This window comes from Macrobrachium rosenbergii, chromosome 12 (assembly GCF_040412425.1).
Source record: "Macrobrachium rosenbergii isolate ZJJX-2024 chromosome 12, ASM4041242v1, whole genome shotgun sequence".
In the NCBI taxonomy this organism is placed as follows: domain Eukaryota; kingdom Metazoa; phylum Arthropoda; class Malacostraca; order Decapoda; family Palaemonidae; genus Macrobrachium; species Macrobrachium rosenbergii.
The window spans coordinates 106,605,101-106,630,100 of record NC_089752.1 but is presented as its reverse complement, the minus strand read 5'-3'; the positions used below and the strand labels follow the sequence as shown (position 1 = coordinate 106,630,100).

The following is a 25,000-nucleotide window of genomic DNA, read 5'->3' as shown; positions in this document are numbered from 1 at the left end:
TAGTGTTTGAGGAGAATCACAACGCAGGTCCGGACGGTACAGAGACAGGCAAATGAACGAGGCAGTGTAGTTGTGGTATGAAGATGACGTGAGCTGACTGACTACAGTCACGAGAGTACTAGTGACCTATTGGTCGTCCCCAAAATAGTCTTCAACAACTTTACACCCACACTCGGACCGAGGGAAGCGGCCTTAGATTTACACACATACTTAGGTCAATCTTAAAGTCCAAGGTGAGATAATTTTTTGTAGGGATTTTTTTCCTTACTTGCAGTCAACATTCTGAAGTAAACAAGTTTAATGGGAAACATATATTTTAATATTTTATCGTCACGCCCGATAGGATCATTAGGCTACGTGATGGCTTAGTTACATAATAACTTCTCGGTATCTAAAATCCTCACTTTAACCATGGAATGATCCCCATTCCATTCACTTAATAGTGAAGAGAGCTTGTTAAAGATCTACTCCACGAACATGCACGAAAGAGACTGATTGATTCGTTTATAAAATTCGGGCTGTCAAACCAAGCACGGGGTTACTTTCGGCCATTCAGTGTTTAAGACAGTGAAAACAGGAAGTTGGAGTGGTGGGACAGCAAGCAAGATGGAAGAAAGGAAGCACGAATGGAGGTAAAGTAAAAGGCTAAAAAGTGGGTGGCGCTAGGGACCAAAGGAACGTTGCAATTACCCTTTAGTAATACCTACAGTGCACCACGCGAGGTGAACTGATGTCAGTAACATAAAAGACAGGACTCATTTATATCTGGAATCCTGTCAGACAAGAGTCAGGGAGCTCATGCTTGCATAAATGTCAATTTCAACTCAACCTTAATAGGATTTGTGAAAGAACAAAGCTGAAGCCATAAAGCTGAAAACCTGACGATTAGACATGTGGGGGAAAAGGAGTCGTGTCCCCCGACCGACAGACAGACATACGCAGAGACACGCAGAACGCTCCCATCAAACCGAAAATCAAAAAGGCTCGCTTGACTGACACCCAACCGGCCTCTCGAGGAGGAAAGCGGAAATGAAAAACAAACATCACGGGCCACATTTTTATTTTTCATCTTTGTGAACATAAATGAAAGTCAAGTAGCCCTATCAATCATCAGGATTTGACAACCTGCCGTTGACAAAACATAACTTTGAGTGCGGTAATTTCCAATAAAAATTTATTGGTCTCTTCCTGAGTCTGGAGATTTATTATAACTAAGGCAAAAGAATTCCAGTATATGATGTTGTGATTTCATTTTTTTCTGTTCAAATTTCTTCTCACATAATTTTCTAAATTAAACTCAAGGTTTCCAGTTATCTGCAATTGTTTCGGCAATCTCTTTCTGACTTACGTGTCTCCTAGCTCTGTAAAGTTTACCAACCTCAGCCGTAATCGTCATTTGTCTTTTCATTTCCTGCTCACACTGCAATTTCATTTTTGTCTCAACAACCGCCAGAACACTCAGGAGACTCTCCTTAAACAAATGAACTGCCTTACAGTTCTTTTTTTTTCTTTCTTTCTTTTTGCCTATCCAGTGCCTCTGACCATTTTTAGATCAAGAACTTGACAAGACACGTGAAATTGCTGGCAATTTGAGGTATCTAAACAATTTTATTGAAAACATTTTTTGTAAAGCTAGAAAAACGTTTTACGGATTGAGAAAACTGAAAAGTTCGACAACAAAAATCTTTTAGTGCTTCCTTTTTATATTTGTTTTAATAACATACCGAGACAAGTCAAGCCACCGGGTATCAATATTGCGTTTAAAACGCTAGGAACTATTAGAAACTTGCAAATTAGAAATTCACCGGGAAATGGAACAGGATGTATTTATAAGATTCCGTGTAAACATTGTAATAAAACTTATGTAGGACAAAGTGGGAAGACGCTGGCTGTTCGATTAAAACAACACAAATATAGTGTAAGAACTGGTAACATCCCAAATGCATTATTTGTGCACATGAATAATAGTAGTCATAGTATTAATTGGACGGAATCAAAGGAAATTATGTTTTGCAATGATCTGGTGAAAAGGAATTTAATAGAATCTTGTATAATTAAAAAAGACTGTGACAATTTATTAAATACCGGCCTAGGTTTGCATAAAGTTGATGAAATTTTAACGAATGGTGTTTTAAAACAAGTAGGCTATTAAGCATTGCCACCGTTCCGTAATTTTTAGCGTAGTTTATCTTTTTAGCGTCGTTTGTCTTGCCACGAAGTCTCCTTGTGGCTCTGTATTTGTTTCCTTGTCCCTTGTACCTGAACCCTGATGAGGTGTGGATATACACGAAAGAGCTCCGGTCAAGTCATTTCCTTTCACCTTTCTCCAGTGATTTGTTGCAATGTATATATATATATATATATATATATATATATATATATATATATATATATATATATATATATATATATATATATATATATGTAGTAATTTTGTGGAAGAGATTGAAGATAAACATGAGATTTTTCACCCGTTGCGATCATAAAAATTATTATAGTTATTAAAGAGATTATCACTATCATCATTGCTTGTAAAACATAGAACCCCCTTTAACTAAAACGAGAACGTCCGTAAGTTTTCACAATTAGTAGACTATAGAGCAGTGGTTCTCAAACTGGGGGGTTATTACCCCCGTGGGAGTAGTGAAGCCTTTTCTGGGGGTAACGAGGCAATTCCAATTTGCAATAAAATGAACAATGCTTTATTTTTCATTTTTTATCAAAGGAATAATGTCTAAAATCTAAATTCTTTATTTCTTAAGACTTGAGTAAAATAAAAATTAATTTCTTACATATAAAATACATTAGAAATTAAGCATTCCAATATTTTTGTCCTTTATAACTTCACATGACTGAAGAGGAATAGGGTAACAGGTAATGATGGTCTACCACACCAATGGCGGGGGCAACGACACCAACAAATTTGAGAACCGCTGCTACAGAGGGATAACCACACCCTTTCCCATGCAAATGTGAAGCTCCATTAACTAGACTTTGTTTTTGTTAGGCTGAGTATCAGTTGCCTGTTGTGCCTTGAGCAATACCGCGAGTGACAGACAGTAGAGGAGCCATTGTTTACTTGTTTTGCAGCGGCGCTTGTGTTGTGTTCACTAGAAAAAGGATTAGGAGTTTTCGGTTACAGGTATAACGAAGGTCTTGTCATTACCATAATCAAAAATACCTAAGTAAGTGTATGAATGAGAATGGTTTACAAATGAATATATATATATATATATATATATATATATATATATATATATATATATATATATATATATATATATATATATATAGGAATATCAACACACAATCACGTGTGGAACAGAAATAAATTTCTGACTCACACCAGGATCGAACCCAGGTCTTTCAATTGCCTAGTGGGCAGCGCCCTTGCCTTTCAATTGAAAGACCTGGGTTCTGATCCTGATGTGAGTAAAAATTTTATATATATATATATATATATATATATATATATATATATATATATATATATATATATATATATATATACAGTATATATGTGTGTGTGTGTGTGTTTGCGTATTTAAATTGATTGTATCAATCGGCAAACATGTTATGCGCCACTTCCAACGATATTCAGGTTTCAAAAGGCATCTGCATTTCAAGCATTTGTTCGAGAGAAATGAGAAATACAGACTAAGGCTATGTGCCACCTTCGTTATAGCCAGAAATTGCTTTTAATACGATCCGCTATTTGCCTAACGAAACAATTGCTCACCATGTATCGGGAGACACATTATGAAGAATTTCTGTCACCGAGAAAAATGTTATATTCTGTGCAGTGTTGGACAGTAAGCGAATCACGTTGCTGGGGAGCCGTTAAAAGGTATACCAATCACTAAGACTATTGTTCCAAGCTGAGTTGCTGTCTAACCAATCGGCGCTTTTGTTATTGTCTTGAGAGAGCCAATCAGCGCTCGGAATATCCAGTATTCATTGAACACACGCGCTCTCTCCGTAAATACACAGCTTTATTGTTATTATCGTTGTTATTGTTCATTATCGACCGATAATATTACCGCTTTAGTGATTTTTGACTGCACTGTTTTTATGTAAGTGTTCGATGTGGCCACGCCTCCGCTGATAGTGTGTCTGTTGCTTCTTTGGTCAAGGTGAAAATGTTTTGGATGATACTTCGTGCGATTGTGATGATTATGAACCTTTCCCTGTAAAAGCATAATAGGTGAGGGTAAAGGGGAAAGCAGTGATATTAAAAAGGAACGGAGGTGGGGAAAGGTAAAGGGAAGGCTAGTTAAGTGGGCAGAGAAATCTCATTAGGCCTATTGTTAGATTAAAGTGACAGTGAAACAACAGATGACTAGTGGGTGCATCCTATGACAGTGATAGGCAAGTGGTAGAGAATGTGATGATCCAACCCCTTGCGCCACTAGCAGCCTCTTACATGTTGAGCAAATGTGCCACCCCCATCAGTTTTGAAGCTAGTGCCAGTGCCACCACCAGCAGTGGGTTCCCAACCTTTGGAACCTTCTACTGATGAGGCTGGCAACCTAGTTCAGCGGGAAAATGAAGAAAAAGTTTGCCTAGTAGACCAAAAATATGGGATTCTAAGGTTGTTACCAGGCAAAAAACCTTGGTCTAGCTTGCCAAAACTATGTTAAGAAGACTAGTACCAAGAAAAATGTTCCCCCTTGCAGCTGCAAGACCAAGTTTTTTTTCCCAAGTAAGGGATGGAGCTATTATTGTGATCTTCAAGGCTTGCTGGTTACAATTGCAAATAGCGCACTCCAAAAAGAAATACTAGCAGGGCCGATGAAGCAGGAAGTGGACATTGAGCTGTTATGTTACCTAAAATAACCGCTATGAGGACCCAATTGCTGTGGAAAAGCTGGCTAAGGGAGAAACAACAAACAAGGACCTGAGGGGCACGAACCCCAACACCAGGAAAATAATAGGTTTTCCATGTACACTCGGCAAGAAAAGTGAAGATACAGGAGCATATTTTAATTTTTTCTTACAGAAAACACATAATCTGTAAATTTCTTAGAATAGAAAATACAATGCAAATTATATCATATATGTTAAATCTGCAAAACAAAAACGTTCAGATACTTAAAAACACCATGCATGTCCGAAGTAATCAGAATTTCTCAGATGACTTCGTTCATAGAATCTAAAAGATAGTGTATGGATATCTCGGTGTAGTACTGTTTATCAGAACGGCAATATTTACTCGTTTTCCGTTATGGACTTATTATTGCAGCGAGGTAGTGATAATTTCTTTAATTTTTACACATTCATATTTGTATTTCAGGGTGTTAAAAGTCAGCTGGAATTAATAGTAAATGTTGCGACAGCTACGGTAAGTTGACCAAAGCTGTTCTCTATGATGTGTGTGAAAACACAAGTAACTGGATGTTTCTTGACGTTGCCTGTCTCTCTCTCTCTCTCTCTCTCTCTCTCTCTCTCTCTCTCTCTCTCTCTCCCCCATTGCTAAAACATACTATACAAATATAGTGGCTCAATCTCTAAAAAAAAATAAAACATAAGGCCTAGGCACACAACAACAACTCTCTCTCTCTCTCTCTCTCTCTCTCTCTCTCTCTCTCTCTCTCTCTCTCTCTCTCTCATCGTAACATTGCATTCGTTCCTTTATTGTCCCCCTACGTTTTTCCTTGGACATTGCTCAAATTTAACTCTTGATTTCACAATGGAAGATCGCGTTTCCGATTAACAAGCATTCCGTTCATTGTGGTGTCATAAATTCATTTAATAGAGGTTAATTTAGGTTACGTCGAAAAATGTTTATTTTGCTCAGAACATAAATTACTATCAATGATGTCGAATCGTAGAATATGATTGTAGGAGGTCCAAAAGCACTAAGACTGAAGCTCCTCCCCTTTCTAAAGTTGCCAGATGCCGCATTATTGAGCAATAACGAAGATTTAAAAAAACATTTCTTGCCGAGTGTACATAAACTGCTAAGTCAGTCTGTTCCAGCCACTACACCCGTAAACACATCCTGAACCGGCAGTGTTTCAAGTCTCACTTCAGCATCAGGGCACTAAAAAAAATACCTTACTTGGATAGATGTCAGCCAGCCAGATGTCGCTGCTGAAGTAAAAAAATTCCGAGAAAGTTTTCAGTCGCCATTGTAACATCTTGAAGTTTTTCAGACCAGGGTTGTTTGTTACTGAGCAAGACAGCATCAGAATAGGTGAGAGTAAACGGGAAAGCAGTGATATCAACGAGAAAGGAGAGGGAAAAGGTAATGGGAAGGCTAGTTATGTGGGTATGAAGAGAAGATCTCATTAGGCCTATTGTTACGATATGGAAAAATATCTGTGGCTTCCAATACCATGAAGACAGCCAAATTCTGTGACGGCGACACGGTCTTTGTCACCATGGGCTTCCAGCAGACAATGCCACGTCATCGTCTTTCTGTCAGTTTACTACAAACGCAGTTGTGGCGAAGTCGTTCCTGCATTGCGGAACCCTCTTGATTAATGCAACTGATTACTCAGCAAACAAGACAAACAAGAGAAGAACTTCCCCAGTTTTCGTGAGTAAAAGTATTTTTTGCCATTAATCATCTTGCCTTTTCGTCCGTTAATGACTATTTCATGCAGGGGCGTCATTTCAGATTTTTGATGGGGCGGGGTGGGGAGCAAAGGCGATTTGGCGAGCGCAGCGAGCCTAATCACCTGTTTTTTTTATTTTGAGCTATTTTATGTGCTTTTTGAAGCACATAAAACAGATAGATAGATATAATTTAATGTGATGACACGTTTAAATTTCGGTAGGAATAATGGAAAACCAGCTGCTGTTACTTCTTCGGGCTTGGTGGGGTGGGGGGGGCAAGTTGAGGCTGGGGGTGGCATCTTGATTCTTGGGGGGGCAGTTGCCCCCCAGCCCCCCCAAATGACGCCCCTGATTTCATGTGCATTAATCACCAGTGGCTTTATCATTAGTTTGTTAGGGTTATCAGGTAAATAATGACCTACTTCATATTTATTGATATTTATTAGCTAGGTATCTCAATATTAATTTTTTGGAGCTCGGGTATTTTTTTTTTAATTGCCATTATCTTCATCATTAATCATTATGTATAGTTTAGGATTATTATGATCATACTTCTTATGTATTACCTGTTTTGGGCAATATTAATTTTGTGAGTATTTTTTTGTTTAACCACAATTATCTTCATCATTTAATCATTATTCACAAGTTTGTTAAGATTAATATTAACATATTCCATGACATGTATTAATATTTCTTGCTGTTTATTAAGTATGTTTGAAAATATTGTTGGAAATTTTCTTGAAAAAGACGAAAAAATCGAGGGGGGGCGGTAAGGTTGGAGCGATTTTCTTCTGGTACTACCACACAGCATTATAAAACAACAGAGAGAGAGAGAGAGAGAGAGAGAGAGAGAGAGAGAGAGAGAGAGAGAGAGAGAGAGAGAGAGAGAGCAGCTAGAAAACATAAGATTAATGGTTTCACTCCAGTGGGGTGAGGATTACGTTGTCGGGTTTTCCCATTTTGATTATGATATACTGATCACTCGCTTCAGCTTGTTCTTCCTTCGTTATTTTCCCCCGTCACCCCAGGTACAACCCACGACACGCAAGCGGATTCTTAATTGGGTGATAAACGTTGGTCAGATGAAAGTTAAAAGTAGAAATTTGCGATGAAATGTTGGGCAGATGTCGCGACTATGGTCATGGTTCGATTAAGGCAATGATGGCTCTTACTTTTACCTTGGCTGAAAGGAGAAGGTTTGTGACAGCACACGTTCTCTCTCTCTCTCTCTCTCTCTCTCTCTCTCTGTATCCTTTGACAAACATTTATTTAGGGAGACGCTTTTATCTTGTGGGTTCACCACCCATCTCTCGCGATTGACCATTCCTCGAAAATTAGGTCTAGGGATTTTTCACAGGGTCAGCAGCATCCGGACGCGAGATTTCCTCTCGCGGGAAGAGAAACAAAAAGATGCGGTGCCTTTTGTGCGACCGAAAACGAAGGAGAGATCGGAAGTTTTTTTTTTTTTTGCGGTAACTTTTCGGTGTTTAGAAATAAGCCGTGCTGTAAAGTTTAGGGGAAAGTCCGACTTGTTTGTATTTTTTTCAGTGGTAGCATTTTTTTTTTCTTAGAACTAACTTGAATAGGAAGCAGAAAATGGAAAAAAGTTTGATTCCAATGTTGTAGTGTTACCCACATTTTCTTATTTTCGATGAGACTTTGTTATATAAAATTTAGGAGCTGAACTGGTGTTATCTGGCCACGTTGAAGCATTAGTGATCTCAGGAACTGAAACCATTACATTCAAGCTCTTGCAGAAAACTGTACAAAATATTTAAATAGAATCATTAAGTGTTCTGTCATGCAGCAGGGATAACACTACTGTTATTGGAAACAGCAAAGTACTTTTGAAATTAAATATGAAAAATGAAAAGGAACAACGTATGTTACTGGCTTTGCAAATGAGCAGTAGCCAAATTATGTTGGAGGTAATGGGCCATGTTATCACACTAGAATTTTGGGGTCCATATTACATCAGGAACTCCATACATCTCTGTCAGCTACCTTAGCATTTAAACCACTTAACACAACAAATCTTTCCCTTATTTGGTCTCTAGATCCAGCCAGGCACAGATTCATACTTTACCAAAATCACCATTTTCCAGTCTCGTGCTTTTCCATTACTGGTCCAGACTCATTCACCATTAGGTTACAGCTTTTATTCTTATGCTTATCCTCAGAGTTCTGATACTACAAGTGCTAGTGTTCCCTAATTCTGTACCTTTTAGGTACCCCAGACACAGCCCATTTTTGTCCTTCTAATTCCTACACACACACACACACACACACACACACGCACGCACACTACCCTTCTTCTTTATACAAACACATCCACAGATCAACAGGTCCAGTCATACATTTCACCATACATTTATTAATAACAAATGAGGAAAAAGGAAGCAAATTGGATGTCAGCTTTCCTGTAGGATTGTCTTGAGTCGTATTTCACATCAACATGCAACTAGATATTAATTTTCGCTTTTGGTAGCCATGTGATGTAATACCATGCAAATACGAGCACATATTACAGGTGGAAAAGGTTTAACGTTTACGTACGGGCTACGGCCACAGCTCTTTGATCGACCTCTTTTCTGATTACTTCTAGGATTCGATAACAAATGGCGCTTGCTATGAAAACAAGTAAAAACTGTGCCGAAGTTTCTTCGGCGCAGTCGAGTTGTCTGTACAGCGTATAACGCTGTATGAAACTTTCAGCTGAAACTTAGGCCCATGAAACTTTCAGCCACGGTTCGGTGGTGGTCTGTGTTGTTGACATCTACAGCGGTGCCAGACTCACGATCATGGCTAGATTTAACCTTAAATAAAATAAAAACTATTGAGGTCAGAGGTCTGCAATTTGGTATGTTTGATGATTGGAGGGTGGATGATCAACGCGCCAATTTGCTGCCCTCTAGCCTCAGTAGTTTTTAAGATCTGAGGGCGCACAGAAAAAGTGCGGACGGACAGAATAATAGCCACCAATAGTTTTCTTTTACAGAACACTAAAGACGAAGCAAATTGGATTTCAGTTTTTCAACAGGACTGTATTGAGTCGTATTTTACTTCAACATATAACTACTGTAGGTATTAATTTTCATTTTTGATGTAAAACCGCGCAAATACAAGCAAATATCATAGGGGGAAAAAGTTTAATGTTTACGTACGGGATACGGCCACAGCTCTTTGATCGACCTATTTTCTAATTACCTCTAGGATTTGATAGCAGATGGCGCCTGCTATGGGAAAAAAATGTTTCTTAGAGCCTTTGATAGCACCGTAAAATACTTGATAACATAATCAACTCCAGTTACAAGATCAAAGACTGAGTTAAACCGACGGATATAGTTTTTTTTTTTCATCTTTTAGAGCATTGAAGGTAATTACAACTCGGGCAAATGACGTATTTTGTGCGGAAAGGGAAAGTTTAGTAGCTGATGTGTAACAGTTATCTTGGCTCTCACAACCAGCTGTTAAAGGATCACTTTTTGTTTTGCTGTTTGTAAATAGTGTAAATAAGTGGAATCATTTGCCTAACGTATGTTTATACTTGCATGTACATAACCATGTTCACTCGCGAATGTATCCTAAGAAGTTTATACATATATACATACAAGCGTATTTACATTCACTTTTACAAGTATATATATATATATATTTATATATATATATATATATATATATATATATATATATATATATATATATATATATATATATATATATATATATATATATATATATATATATACTGTGTATATATATATAAAATAAATTTTTCCTTTTCTTTACAAATCTGAATATTTCCGGTAGCATTTTAGATACACCATACACATCCATTTACATATAATAATATGCATGTGTATTGTTTGTGTGTCTGAAAGTGCACCTACAGTCACCATTTGGTGCGGAATATTTGTCATCATTCCCCCATGTTTTATATCCCGACATTTTCTTACATTCAGTCTCACCCTCAACGCCGTAGCTCTAGAAAATCAACAATTCATGGTCGAACTTGGGCCTCTCTCAGTGGAAGAATGCCTCGGTCATGCGAATCATAATTAACTGCGTTTAACGACTCAGGCTGGCCTTTATTTTCAGGGAAGGTGGGAGTTTTAATGCGGGGAAGAGAGAGAGAGAGAGAGAGAGAGAGAGAGAGAGAGAGAGAGAGAGAGAGAGAGAGAGGGGGAAATTTGAGTGTCGTTATTTTTTTTTCATCTTCGAAGACCGTGAGCTTGTGTAAATTTCGACCAATATTTGGAACAGGAAGACGTAATTAAATCATAATATATTCTTTTGACTTATAGTGTTACGTGTTCCTATAATGTTGAGACAGAAACAAGCTTAACTACACTGGCTCTTTTGTGGATATCGCCGAGTAATCCGTTAAATCATTTCGATTATTAACATTAATTTGATCAACACTATACGAGATGGTTGAATCACCATGTGATACAGTCTTCAGTAAAATTTCAAATATTCAAGGTATAGCAGTATGCCCCTAGGGAACACCAATTGTAAAATATTTTTAGCGATTTTTTCTTTACACTCTTTCCTCATATAAATTTTAGTCAAAGAAATTGAATAAAAAATGTTGGAAGGGTTGTTACAGGTTCCATAGACTATAGATATATAAAGATGACGAAATGTATTTATGAATTTTAGGAAAAGAGATTTAGTTTAACGAGATTTAGTTTAAAGGGATTAGGAAAAAATGAAAAGCATCCTTAGGGAGGACATATTTCATTTTTTAAGTTACTTCAGTCGTCATCGGCGGCTATTTGAAGTTGATAAACGTTCTTTGTGCTTTAGGAATGTTTTCATGAAATGAATAAGAATGTTGGTTTTCCTAAAAGGTTAATGATGAGAAAAGTTGACGATGAACTAAATTAGTTCATGTGACTGAAAACTTCCATAAATGAACAATTACGTTTATGGGTACGGGGGTAACTGCATCAATATTTTTCCTTTACTCCCTTTATGCTAACTCGAGTATCAAGTGTATTTTAGTCCTTGATAATTAATGTAGCAATTGTTAGACTCATAAGCTTCCATAAAACCCCATTTTCCCGTAGGGGGTAGTGCCATCTGTGCAAGTAAGTGGTTTACTGTAGGCATAACTAAGAGTGTTTGCAGCCCCTAGCTGCAGCCACTTTTTAGCCTTTTCTTTTACCTCTATTCCCGCTTCCTTTCTTCATTCTTGCTGACCAACCTCTCCAACAGTAATAAAAAAGTTTTTTCCCAGCTCCACCTTGAGGTCATTGTACTTCATCTCCTCCGTTTTCTAGCTCTTTATTCTTGCTGTTCAACAACTTCAACTCCGTCTTTTGACTATCTTAAGCGCTGAATGGCCGAAAGCACCCAAAGTGCTCGGCTTGGTAGCCTGAATTCCATAAGCGAATCACAAGAGTCTCCTTCCTCGCTTATTGAAATCAATTTTTTCCCCAATGTCCTTCCATCACGGTTCCTCGTTAGGTGACAATCTGAGCGGGAAGGAGAAGTTCTTTGTCTCTGGAAACCGTTTCGGGTACGCATTGGGAGCGAATTGTCTGCGCTTCTCACGAGGTCGAGGGCCTTCCGACTATAAAATAAGGGGTCGCTGCTCCCATGAAAGAAGAAGGTACGTAGTCCCGCCGACGTGCCTAGTCTGTGTCGTCGTTGGGTTGGGGGTTGGGGGTTGGGGAGGGGTGCCCCCAATCGTTGCGTGTTTCCATTATTTCCTTGGCTTTAATCTCGACTAACTTTTCAATTAACTCACTGACTCTAGCTCTGAATTTTTTCTTAATAGCAAGTTTCTGAAAAGTATCGTAATCAGATGTTTGATCGCTTTAATACAGCCCTCAAAACCGTACCACTGACTGGTATTCCCGGTATTTATTTATTTTTTGGGGGGTGGGGGTGACTGGTTGGGGGAGATTGAATGCCTGACTTCCGAATTTCACTTAAAACAGTCGTAAAAAAAGTCGTAAAGGCATCAGCATTTGTCGCAGCAACAACAAATAACCTTGAATACCCTTTTCTTTCCCAGCGTTATCCCTGCGTTAAGGGGTCGGTTGCCTGATGCGCCTTCTATCCAAGGCATCATCCTCCACCAAACCTCTTCGCTCCATATCTTCCTTCATTTTATCTCGCCATCTAATTCTCTGTCTCCCTCTCGATCTTCTCCCTTAACAGGTTCTTCTTCCCAAGCCCTCTTCACTCCCTCCTCGTCATCCATCCTTAACACATGCCCATACCATCTCAATCGTATCTCTCTTATCACCTCTGTTATCTTTACTGAGCCTGCTCTTCTTATTTCATCATTTTCCAATCTCTCAAGCAGCGACATTCCCATAATCCACCGCAGCATTCTCATCTCTGTTCTCTTAAGCTTTACTTCCTCTTTTCTTCTTAGCGCCCATGTTATCAACAAATAACCTTGAATATCATAGACTCTAATTTTCGCCACGCTAGGGGATTCTACCTTGGAAGGTCCTATACTCAGATATTCAGCGCCTGTAAAAAACGTTTGATTCATTACTAACCTAAAACTTTTGAGTTTCACTCCAGAAGCCACGATCAGATGATAATTTCCACATTTCTCTGGCGTATTTTCTCGGTGCAATTTGATAACTTGCTAATTTTATATGGTATGTCATGGTTGATTTCAATTCCGTACATTTTCAGTAATTTCCTTCAAGGTTTAAAGATTAGGAAATTGTAGGTCGCGTTTCAGATGAGATAAATGTGAAGGGTATATTATTGTTTAGCAAGCCATATCTCCAAATTTTATTTGATTTTATTCTCTATCTTTTCAGATACCTTTCCAAAACTTTTCAGTTACTTTATCTGACAGCTATTTATTAAACTTTAGTAATGCTATTACACTTATGCTTATACAAGGTTGTTGACAAAATGTGCCCGTGTTTTTTAATTTTCTTTTTTTTATATTGCTTTTTGCCTAAAGCATATGAAGCTCTTATAGTTACACAGGCTCTCCCTCAAGGGACTGAAAGACTTCAAAGACTTCCCAGCTCTCTCTCTCTCTCTCTCTCTCTCTCTCTCTCTCTCTCTCTCTCTCTCTCTCACTGAATTGTGCCTTCCAGTAACTTCTTCTTCTTCTTCTTCTTCTTTTTCTTCTTCTTCTTCTTTCAAAGCCCTTTTCCATCTCATTACCGGCACATAAATCAACCAGCAATCACACCACAGCTTCGCCTTCTATTTTTCTTGCTTTCCGGACTATGAATAAAATCGGAAGTTATGGTGGTGGTGCCTTCTATTCTTCAAGACGTGCAGGAGAAATATATATATATATATATATTTTTATATATATATATATGTATATATATAAATATATATATATATATATATATATATATATATATATATATATATATATATATATATATATATATATATATATATATATATAACTTCTGGAATACTTCCTGACCCCATTTCGAGATTTTTATTTTAGAAAAATTACTTGCCTAAAAATGTTTATGCAGTGCTGAAATATAGGAGTGGATTACCTTGTTGCCTGATAAATCACTGAGCAGATGGATGATACTTGAAGCAAACACACACACACACATATATATATATATATATATATATATAACATATATATATATATGTACATATATATATATATATATATATATATATATATATATATATATATATATATATATATATATATATATATATATACTGTATATATATAATATCTTAAGAGAGAGACACACACACACCTAGGCATATCTCTTTGTTAACGGCCGTTGCGAAATCTATTGTGTCTGCTGGACGCCTTTATAAATTAGCCTACAACCCGTGACCTTCATTTCATACAGTTTCATTCTGTTTCGTTTCGTAAGATCTCTGTGCGTGGGCAATGTTCGAGTCCCTGATTAATGACATCCCATCTCACCTGAATATCCTGGGATTATATCTACATCTACCCGTCCGTTATGGAACTGCTTCAGAGCATTGATTCCATGTCCCTGTTCCAAGTATCTGTCCCAGCAACAGTGAATCTATTGCACGAACCTATTGAAATTGCCAATGGCAATTTAGCTGACTAACCTCGCCGCGGTAGGATCGTCAGTGTTGTTCTGAAAATGATTTTCCGTTTGATAAAAGTGTAACTTTCACTTGCACTGGTTTTACTGTTCGACTGTTGGTGTGCCAGTATCTATTTTGTCAAATTTTTTTTATTTATAAAGATTTATCTAAGGCATATCTTTAGCTATAATTTGTGGAATATTGAAAGGTGGAATAATCATGACAGGTCTTGAAGTAACCCCCAGATTAACCCCGTAAGGGGGCTGTGTAGTCAGTTATTTCACGTGGTGCACTGTAAGCATTACTTAAGTTCTTTGCAGCGTCCCTTCGGCCCCTAGCTGCAACCCCTTTCATTCCCTTTACTGTACCTCCATTCATATTCTCTTTCTTCCGTCATACTTTTCACCCTCTCCTAACAGTTGCTTCAACATTATTTTCAGCGCTAAATGGCTTTACAGACCCCAGCGCTTGGCCTTTATAAGACTGAATATTTTATGTATTTAGTGTAAAATTGTTCATACTTGCCTTTTCGACGCCTTATTCCACCGGCGCCAAGAAATAAATCTTTTTGCTGCGAAGGAACGCTTCTGCTGAGCATGGAATAGAGTCAAGTTGGCCTTCCGTCACTTTCATCATTACGAGGCAGGATCCGGAATGAGTGCCTTGGCAGCCATTTCACGAATTTGCAAAATTTGTTATTGGGAATTGTTTGCAAAATTTTTCATTGTGAATTGTTTGCAAATTTTTTTTTGGGGGGGGAATTGCAAAATTTGTTTATAAATTTTTTTATTGGGAATTTGCAAAATATGTTATTGGGAATTGTTTGCAAAATATTTTTTGGGAAGAAAGCAAAATTTGTTATTGAGAATTGTTTGCAAAATTTTTTTTATTGGGAACTGGCAAAATTTGTTATTTGAAATTTTCTGCAAATTTTTTTACTGGGAATTTGCAAAATTATTTATTGGGAATTGTTTGCAAGAATTTTTTTATTGGGAATTTGCAAAATTACTTATTGGGAATTGTTTGCAAAATTTCTTTATTAGGAATTTTCAAAATTTCTTATTGGGAATTGTTTGCAATACTTTTTGTTGGGAATTTGCAACATTTCTTATTGGGAATTTGCAAAAAAATTTTATTGGGAATTTGTTGCAAAAATTGTGTTGGGAATTGTTTGCAAAATTTTTTTATTGGGAATTTGCTCAATTTTTTTTATTGAGAAATTGTTTGCAAAATTTATTATAGCGAATTGTTTGCAAAATTTATTGTTGTGAATTTTGAACATCTGTAAATGCTTCAGCAAGGAGACTTGAAAAGAAGGAAAGTAAAAAGAAAAAAGATGCGGATGAGAAAATGTATGTGGTAACAAAAGCCTTATTGTGTTATTGACGAAAATAATCAGCCCAATAAATTTTAAGCAACCTGACGTTGCAACGTCTGTTGAACTGACAGGACAATCTATCAGCCGACATAGACAGCGCCTCTAAGACACCGGAGTTCCTTGACCTCCCAGGGGACCCGTCAATAGAGAGACGTACCCTGTTGATCAAGTAGAGATTTGGAAGTCCTGGGCCTGGGGACATCGTGTATAAAGTACGAGAATTTTCTGGATACAAACGGAAACATAATTGGAAAACTACTCACCAATGTTCTACCGAGAAGTCATCTAGAGTACTGTTTTGGAACTTCAAAAGTTCAAGCAAAGAAGCAATGCACTGCCACCCTAATGCTGTTTCCCTTGCATTTTAATGCATTTTCATCTATTTATTAATTTATTTTATCTTTTTTATGAGTGAGATCTCTTTTTTTTGTATTTCCCTTTACCTTCTCTTACTTCCTAATGAACACCATACTCTTTGGAAGCTTGAATTTCAAGTCATTGGCCCCTGCGGGCTTGTTCCATGTGATTAGGGTTCGTCTTCTGAATAATAATAATAATAATAATAATAATAATAATAATAATAATAATAATAATAATAATAATAATAATAATAACAATAATAATATAAATTAAAACAAGGCAGACGAACAGATACAACACTTATTGCAATATTACGATTCTATGCATAACAAAGAAGGTTCATCTGTGCAGCATTTGGTGGTGGGACATATCTCAACCTGAAAGACAGTTGTGGAAAATATTCTCCAGCTACAATGAGGAGAGACAAGGGAGGACCAGGAACAAAGACTAGAAGGCGAGGAAAAAACATCCTTAAATTCAAATCCGGTATCCGTAAGGGTATTTTTTTTTTTTTTTTTTTTTTTTTTATAAATAAGATGCATAACACTCATGCCCGAAACACCAGAGGAGAATGATGAGCCTTTGAAGAAGACGCAACTTGGATGATTATTGTCCAAGTTCTCTCGTACAGGCAGCGAATTAACGAAGAAATCGTAAGGAAAGGGAAGTTTTTAAAGAACTTTAGAAATCTACATATAGAATAAATTGTCAGTATTAAAGAAGCAGCCGGCATCAGATGCAAAAGAAATTACTTAAGACTTACTAAGGAAGTAAGACTGATAGGTCTCACTGCAGGGAGGAGTTGAATCCAAAGATAAGCAAGTTAAAAATGCGCCGAAGTTTCTTAGGCGCAATCGAATCTTCAGTACAGCGCATAATCAAGGCCACTGAAAATAGATCTACCTTTCGGTGGTCTCGGTATAATGCTGTATGAGCCGCAGCCCATGAAACTTTAACCACGGCCCGGTGGTGGCCTATCTTATATCGTTTCCAGAAGCATGATTATGGCTAACTTTAATTTTAAATAAAATAAAACTACTGAGGCTAGAGGACTGCAATTTGGTATGTTTGGTGATTGTAGGGTGGATGATCAATATACCAATTTGCAGCCCTCTAGCCTCAGTAGTTTTTAAGATCTGAGGGCGCACAGAAAAAGTACGGACGGACAGACAAAGGCGGCACAATAGTTTTCTTTCACAGAAAACTAAAAGGGCGAAACTAAAATTGTGAAAAACAAAAAAATCTAAGCTGATGAGATTCACGACACGTAGCCCCCTCCTCCCCACCACCATCAGAGCACAAAGGAAACATAAATTCATCGAATCAGTATTTGATTATCCAAATTTTCCAAATCGCACTTTGTCAAACTCCGAAAGAGAAATAAATAAAAGAAGAAAGACCAGTATGAAATCAGCCACCTCCCGACACCCAAAAACTTGAAGCCATAAATTCTGGGGTACGCGATAGGATAGTCAAAACTTCGGGTACAACGGGCAAAATCGAGGAATTATACCCAGATCTGGCTGACGCCAGCGAAGATATCACATGAGATAATGAGAAGAATCGTCCCTTGAAGAGGGGCCTCATTTGTCACAGCAGACTTTCCAGAAAATGAAATAGAATAGAAAAATTTAAGGAGCACACTCAAATAGAATTCCCTTCCCATTCAGATCAACAAGGTGCTCAGTCGGTACAATACGATTTGTTTAGAAATGTGAGAACGTGGAAAAAAAGGCTGTTGTGTAACAAATTCAAATTTCAACTGACAGCGACTGGAGATATATATATATATATATATATATATATATATATATATATATATATATATATATATATATATATATATATATATATATATATATATATATATATATATAGGCATTATATGTATGTATATATAAATATATACACATATATACATGTATATATATATATATATATATATATATATATACATATATATATATATATGTATATATATATATATATATATATATATATATATATATATATATATATATATACATATACATATACACAGTAAATAAGCACCGCAATTTTAAGAGAGGGTTAAGTTGGCAGGCCAGGACCATTGGTAACGTTATGTAGTCGAAAAGCTCCAACAGTGTCACCATTATTCTGCGCGATTGCTTTGTGTATGGGTCAGTGATTCTATTGATGGTATACACAATTACGTACAGAATAAAATAAATGGATAAACAGATAAAGTAATGTTTTATAAATGACAAGCACATTTGCACGCGCCAGCACACACACACACACACACCCATGTATATATGTGTGTGTGTGCGCGTTTGTGCGTTTGTGTGTGTGAATATGTATTGTGTCTGATAAGGTCTTATATAGTTGTACTGTACAAACATGCATGAGCTGAATAAATGAATAAAATGATCATGCACTAACAGTAATATCCATCTTTGTGTCACAAGTGGAAGGGAAAAAAGAAAAAATTTCCGTCGAAGAGACCCCAGGGATAAACATGAAGAGTAATGGAAGGCAAATACTCTCTGTCACACCTGCAGTATGCAAAGGGTGGCTCTCGAATTAACTCTTTCCTCTGCATCTCAACACAAAATCATTCAGTTAGGTACGGGCATCTAAGAATCATACATTACGGGTTTTTTTAAATATTGGTGGATTTACCGTAATCCTTCAGCTTCTCGCTATATTTAATTTGTAATGAAAAAACCTTGGAGAAACTGGCCTTCCTGAATGATTCATGGTTTAGACCACCCCTCTCCCAAAACAGTCATTTTCCAGCCTGTTACGTCTTTGTCTCGAAGGGGAAGGGAGCGCGTGAGTTCAAACCCTTTACTACGGAGGGCTCCGGGACCCTTGCAACACTCGGTGGCTGGCCTGGAACAGTGGCAGTCAGTCAGTGTCCTGCTGGCTCTTGGTACGGTTGGAGACCGGTGCGCGGCGATCCTGCTGTGTGTTCACCCCGTCCTGACTTCTCTCCTGCGATCGTGACCCAAATATTGTATCAAGGTTCATGACATGCAGCGATATTCAGGTTTTGAAAGCCTTTTCGAACTCCGGAAGATACTTGGAATAAGAATTCACTGTAAGGACGTATTTTAATTCATCACCAGTGGAGTTGTGTGCCTTGAAAAACTTTTATTTGGTGAACTGCGAGCGAAGGAAGATGAACGACATGTGTTCAGTTCCCTGAAATAGCGACTCTTGATGAGGCGAGAGCAAAAAAGGGAGCATCAGGTTATTGATAAACACTGATATATCTATAAATCGTGAAGGACATTTCGATTTGTTTACTGCTTTCACATGAAATCGCACCTGAGAGATATTAAATCGTCTTGTTTAACGGAGTTAGGTTATTGTTAACTATTTTCCATCTTTTTAATTACAGATAAAGACAAGAATTCGTTAGTCTACGTTACATAATTTGAGAATAGAAGCAGAAGTAAAGAAAGCTACATAAAATGAAGCTGATATAATCGAGAAATCAAGGCAAAGCAACTAACACGAAGAACCAGTGGTTCAATTTAGGATTTTTCATATTAGACTTTTCTTATCAGATAAATGATATGAAGATGTGCTGATGATTACAGTTACGAACGAAGGCACTGCAAAAAATAAAAAGTGGAAGGAATGATAATTCATGGAGTATTTATTTTTCGAAATTTTGAGATACTTTAGTAAATCGGAATAAAAGTGAGTAGCCGCGTACCTGAGAGAGAAAGAGGACTTTTAATAGAATTCCAGAGAGATATTACGATTAATTCACATTCCATTCCCTCAACCCTGCTTCGCAAAATTGACACGTGAACGCGTCGACAAAAGTGCACAAGGAGAGAAAGAGAGGTAACAGGTCAAAAGAAACAGGTAGAGAAAGAATGTTAGTGGAATACAGTTACAGGAACTCTGAAAGAGAATCGTCTTGACTGTGAAAGCCTGCCTGGAAAAGCGCGCGCGCGCGCACGCGAGATAGTTTGTGAACGCAACTGGTGAGGGAAACCTGTCTCATTCTTCCGTCGTCCACACCTCCTGGGTCGAGTACGACATGGCTATTCTGACTTCGTGTTGTTGTTGCAGGTCGGTTAGGAGAGGAAGCTACGCCTGTGCAATATACTCCTTGGTGAGTACAGTTGAATGTGATAATGTATGTATGTATGTATGTATGTATGCATATAGATATACATGTATATATATACATACACATATATATACATATATATATGTATATATACATTATTTACATACATATGTATATATATGTTATTTATATATATATATATATATATATGTATATATAAATATATATATATATATATATATATATATATATATATATATATATATATATATATATATATAATATAAATATATCTCGTTATTTGTTAGCTTTATAATGTAAATTGACATTTGTTTTAACCGTCAATTCTTCAGAATGTAAGCAGATTTTGGGAGATGCCAGGAAAAGAATAAAGTTAAATATGTGAATGAATATATAGATTATTATTTCTTGCACGAATATTATATTCTCATGAAAAGCAAGAGCTGTATGTTAATAAAAAGTTACTTCTAAAACTTTCATATATATAGATACCGAGTTCTGTGTGGTGGCAATGTACCCATTATTTTGCTGGAGAAAAAACGTATTTTTCTCAACATGCACGTTAGGTTATAACCTGACGTAACTGCAGGAGCTTTTTTGATCAAGTGAAGGGGGTAGTGCCGTCAGTGCTCCTCTCGGGGTGCACTGTAGGCATTACTAAAGGTTCTTTGCAGCGTCCCTTCGGTCCCTAGCTGCAACCCCTTTCATTCCTTTTACTGTACCTCCATTCAAATCTTTCTTCCATGTTGCTCTCCACCCTCTCCTAACAATTATTTCATAGTGCAACCGCGAGGTTTTCCTCCTGTTGCACCTTTGTAAACTCTTACTCTCAGTTTCTCTTCCAGCGCTGAATGACCTCATAGGTCCCAACGCTTGGCCTTTGGCCTAAACTCTATATTCCAATGATGAAGTGAAGTAAAATAGAAAAGGGGAAGAAGCTAAACTAAAAGAATAGAATAGGAAGGAAGAACGGCAAAATTGCAATGCACTAAGCACTGTGACTCAGGTCTGGGGCGAAAGAAAGAAAATTACCTGTTACGTCTGACTGACGTTCATGATGGATCCTGCCAAAACCTAACACTTGACATATTCATCTCGTCATTATTCGATAAAAACGGCGATTTGCGAGAAACTTTTTAATGAATCGTTTCTTTTACGATGAAAACTTCTCGGTGCCGTAATATTTTTGCAAGAAGGTATCCTTAAATCAGGTAGAAGAAGAAGGTTTGCCAGTGGAAGTTTCCATACGATATATTTTTAAATAAATTTTATAACTTACTAAACAATAAGTTCCCACCGATAATTAATACTTACGTAAGGCAGAATTAATAAGTTTACAGAGATACATTTGTAAACTTTATGACCTACAGCAAACAAATAATGCAGCTCCATTTCATTTATTAAATTAAATATTAGCCCTCTGGCGTTGCATCGCACGAATGTCTATATCAGGCATAAATAACACCAGTAATAAAAATATATTTGCATAATGATAATTTATTTCACACGAATTTGTATTGCAGGTGGAAACTCATTAATAAGAAGAATCGGATTGAATGTTCTGCTCGTAAGCATATTGGCATACTTTACGAATACTGTATGTCTTTTCTAATATTCAACTTTAATCAGGCTTAATGGAATACCTGTTTAGATGCTTGCAACTTTTATTCAGTGACTAAAAGTTATAATTAACTTTCAGTCATGATGATTCATGACCTAATGGGGAGGGGGCCACTGTCCCATCTCCCCCCCCCAAAAAAAAGAAAATTACTCTTGAAGACAAATCACTGGAAATTTCGTCCAATCAGGGCATCCCTTAGGGGGATAGTGCCGCCAGTGCACCTCACTTGGTGGAATGTAGGCATTGCTAAAGAGTATTTACAGTTGCACCCACGTTTCAGCCTTTTACTTTACCTCCATTCCCGCTTCCTTTCCTCATTCTTGCTGTCCAGTCTATCTAACTATTAACCCTTAGTGCAGAGGTTCTTAACCTTTTTCATCCTATGACCCCACGAGACTCTTCAGGATATTACCGCAACGCCTGTAATAAATTGTGAAATGGCGAACCTTGTGAAAAGGTAAGACAAAACAAAATGATAGGAAGACCATGGCTTATTGAAAATGCCACGAACAAAAACCTTGAAAAGCCCAACTGGCTAATCCAAATATATGAAAATAAATTATATTTTCCCGAACCCTTTGTGACCCCCTGAGAAACCCAAACGACCCCCAGCTGTCTGAGTGCTTCTTCGGGTTTTCTACCAGTTCCACATTGAGATCCTTTTACTTATTTATTTCTAGGTTTCTCTACTTTGCTGTCCAACCACTCCAACTCCTTTTTTTTTCACTTTCCACAAATCCATCAAATCAGGAAAAACTGTTTCTACAAAGATTATTCAAACGAAAACATTTAAATTCATTTCATAAACAGAATACGAATTTTAGGACATCTCTGAAATTTAAGGTATGAGTGATGGCTGGAGAGTGGATGATCAACACACCAATTTGCAGCCCTCTAGCCTCGGTAGTTTTTATTTTATTTAAGGTTAAAGTTTGCCATCACCATGCGTCTGGCAACGATATAGGACAGGCCACCACCGGGCCGTGGTTAAAGTTTCATGGGCCGCGGCTCATACAGCATTGTACCGAGACCACCGAAAGATAGATCTATTTTCGGTGGCCTTGATTATACGCTGTGCGGAAAACTCAATTGCGCCGAAGAAACCTCGGCGCACTTTTTACTTTTTTAATCATTGAATGAGTCAGTTGCCACTCTAGGCCTTCCCTGATGTAGAAGAATGAATGCAAAACTTTTTCCCATCATGTGGCCACAATTCTTCCAAAAACTGGACACTAAGTTTGGGTACGAGATTTTTTTTTTATACACAGTTCGTATGACCTGGTTTGAATATCACCCGAATAAATGTCGTTTCGGGTTAAGTTAGTCCACTGTGTTCATTGCAGCATACTTCCTCCATGAATAGTTACAGTCATCTGATGATTTCCAAATAATCGTCTCTATAATTATCTGACTTGCTGCTCCCCATGCAAAATACCATATATATGTATATATAATATATATATATATGTATATATATATATAATATATGTATATATATATATACATATATATATTATATATGTATATATATATTATACACACACACATATATATATGTATATATATGTATATACATAAACACTGTTGTTTTAAAACGGACACTCTAGTCAAAAAGCTGCCACTCTCCACGTTGAGTTTTAAGTTTCATACGACCGGAATCGCGTATAAAAAACCTTATAGATTTCAAATGCAATCATCATTATTCACTACATTTTTAACAAATGCAGTTATCTACCTCCAAACCGTGATAAAAAAAAACTTCGAAATCGTAGGCGAATCTAACCTATAAATCTTTCGATGGCGTTTAATAGCGCAGAATACGGAAGGGGGTGAGGAAGGTACATTAACAATCTATCTTTGAAACTGCCAAAGATACAGCAGTTGTGAAAACCTCAGCTGCAAAGCTGCGCTAGTTCTTAATTCCTGGGAAAGTACTATTTTCTGGAATTGTGAAATCAATTAATTTATCAATGAATGTGCTTTGAACGACTCGTTCAATGGTAAGAAATACGCCTCGGAAAAAGACAGGTAAAATGATAAATGAATTACAGAATGAGGGCGAGAGTTCCACAGTCTGGATGTGATTGTCATAAACGATCGACAACACCTGGAAAAGTGGAAGATCAAGGACACATTTTCTTCTTCCACTAGAATTATATATAAAATTCATTATCGGTTACCATGAACGTTTTAGAGGCACTTCAGCAGTGATTCCAGCAATAACTACGAGACAAACTGGGCACAGCATCAAACCAGTGAAAAGTTTCGTCGGCGCAATCGAGTTTTCTGTACGGCCGCTACAGCGTGTAATCAAGGCCACCGAAAATAGATATATCTTTCGGTGGTCTCGGTATAATGCTGTATGAGCCGCGGCCCATGAAACTTTAACCACGGCCCGATGGCGGCCTATCTTATATCGTTTCCAGAAGTACGATTATGGCTACCTTTAACCTTAAGTAAAATAAAAAAAACTACTGAGACTAGAGGGCTGCAATTTGGTATGTTTGATGATTAGAGGGCGGATGATCAACATACCAATTTGCAGCCCTCTAGCCTTAGTAGTCTTTAAGATCTGAGGGCGGACAGAATAAAGTGCGGACGGACGGACAAAGCCGGCACAATAGTTTTCTTTTACAGAAAACTAAAAAGGCGGTAGTTTCGTCCAGTGTTTCACATAATAAGCTGATCAGATAAGAAGACAAACAGAATTTCAACAATGATTCACCTCTGTGCCGTATACAGACATACACGTTAGATCTGTGTTATGACAATGGAGGTTAGTGGAAGAAAGTAATCACTATAAGGTTCCGGTGCTTTTTAATAAAACAGAATAAAAAAAAATAACCTTGTTGTTCTTCGCTCCGTAACGTAATTGAAAAAGGAGTTTAATCTGCTATAGTCTGCGGTGCAAATGTAATTAAACCTAGAATCCATTAGCAAAACC

General features: G+C 37.2%; 2 protein-coding genes across 3 annotated transcripts in view; one reads left to right on the top strand and one right to left on the bottom strand.

Annotated features, from left to right (window-relative positions):
* Positions 1-25,000, bottom strand: part of LOC136843828 (sodium-dependent noradrenaline transporter-like) — a 294,066-nt gene that overhangs the window by 30,313 nt on the left and 238,753 nt on the right. Inside the window, exon 1 of one of the 2 annotated variants that reach the window (XM_067112622.1) lies at positions 1-120. This exon is cut by the window's left edge and continues 180 nt beyond it. The exons of the other annotated variant lie outside the window; for it this stretch is intronic. The gene's annotated coding sequence lies outside the window, so the exon portion shown is untranslated. Of the gene's footprint in view, positions 121-25,000 lie in introns of those variants that run through there. 2 annotated transcript variants of the gene reach the window in all.
* Positions 19,238-25,000, top strand: part of LOC136843827 (uncharacterized) — a 169,929-nt gene continuing 164,166 nt past the window's right edge. Inside the window, exon 1 of the mRNA XM_067112620.1 lies at positions 19,238-20,456. The gene's annotated coding sequence lies outside the window, so the exon portion shown is untranslated. The remainder of the gene's footprint in view (positions 20,457-25,000) is intronic.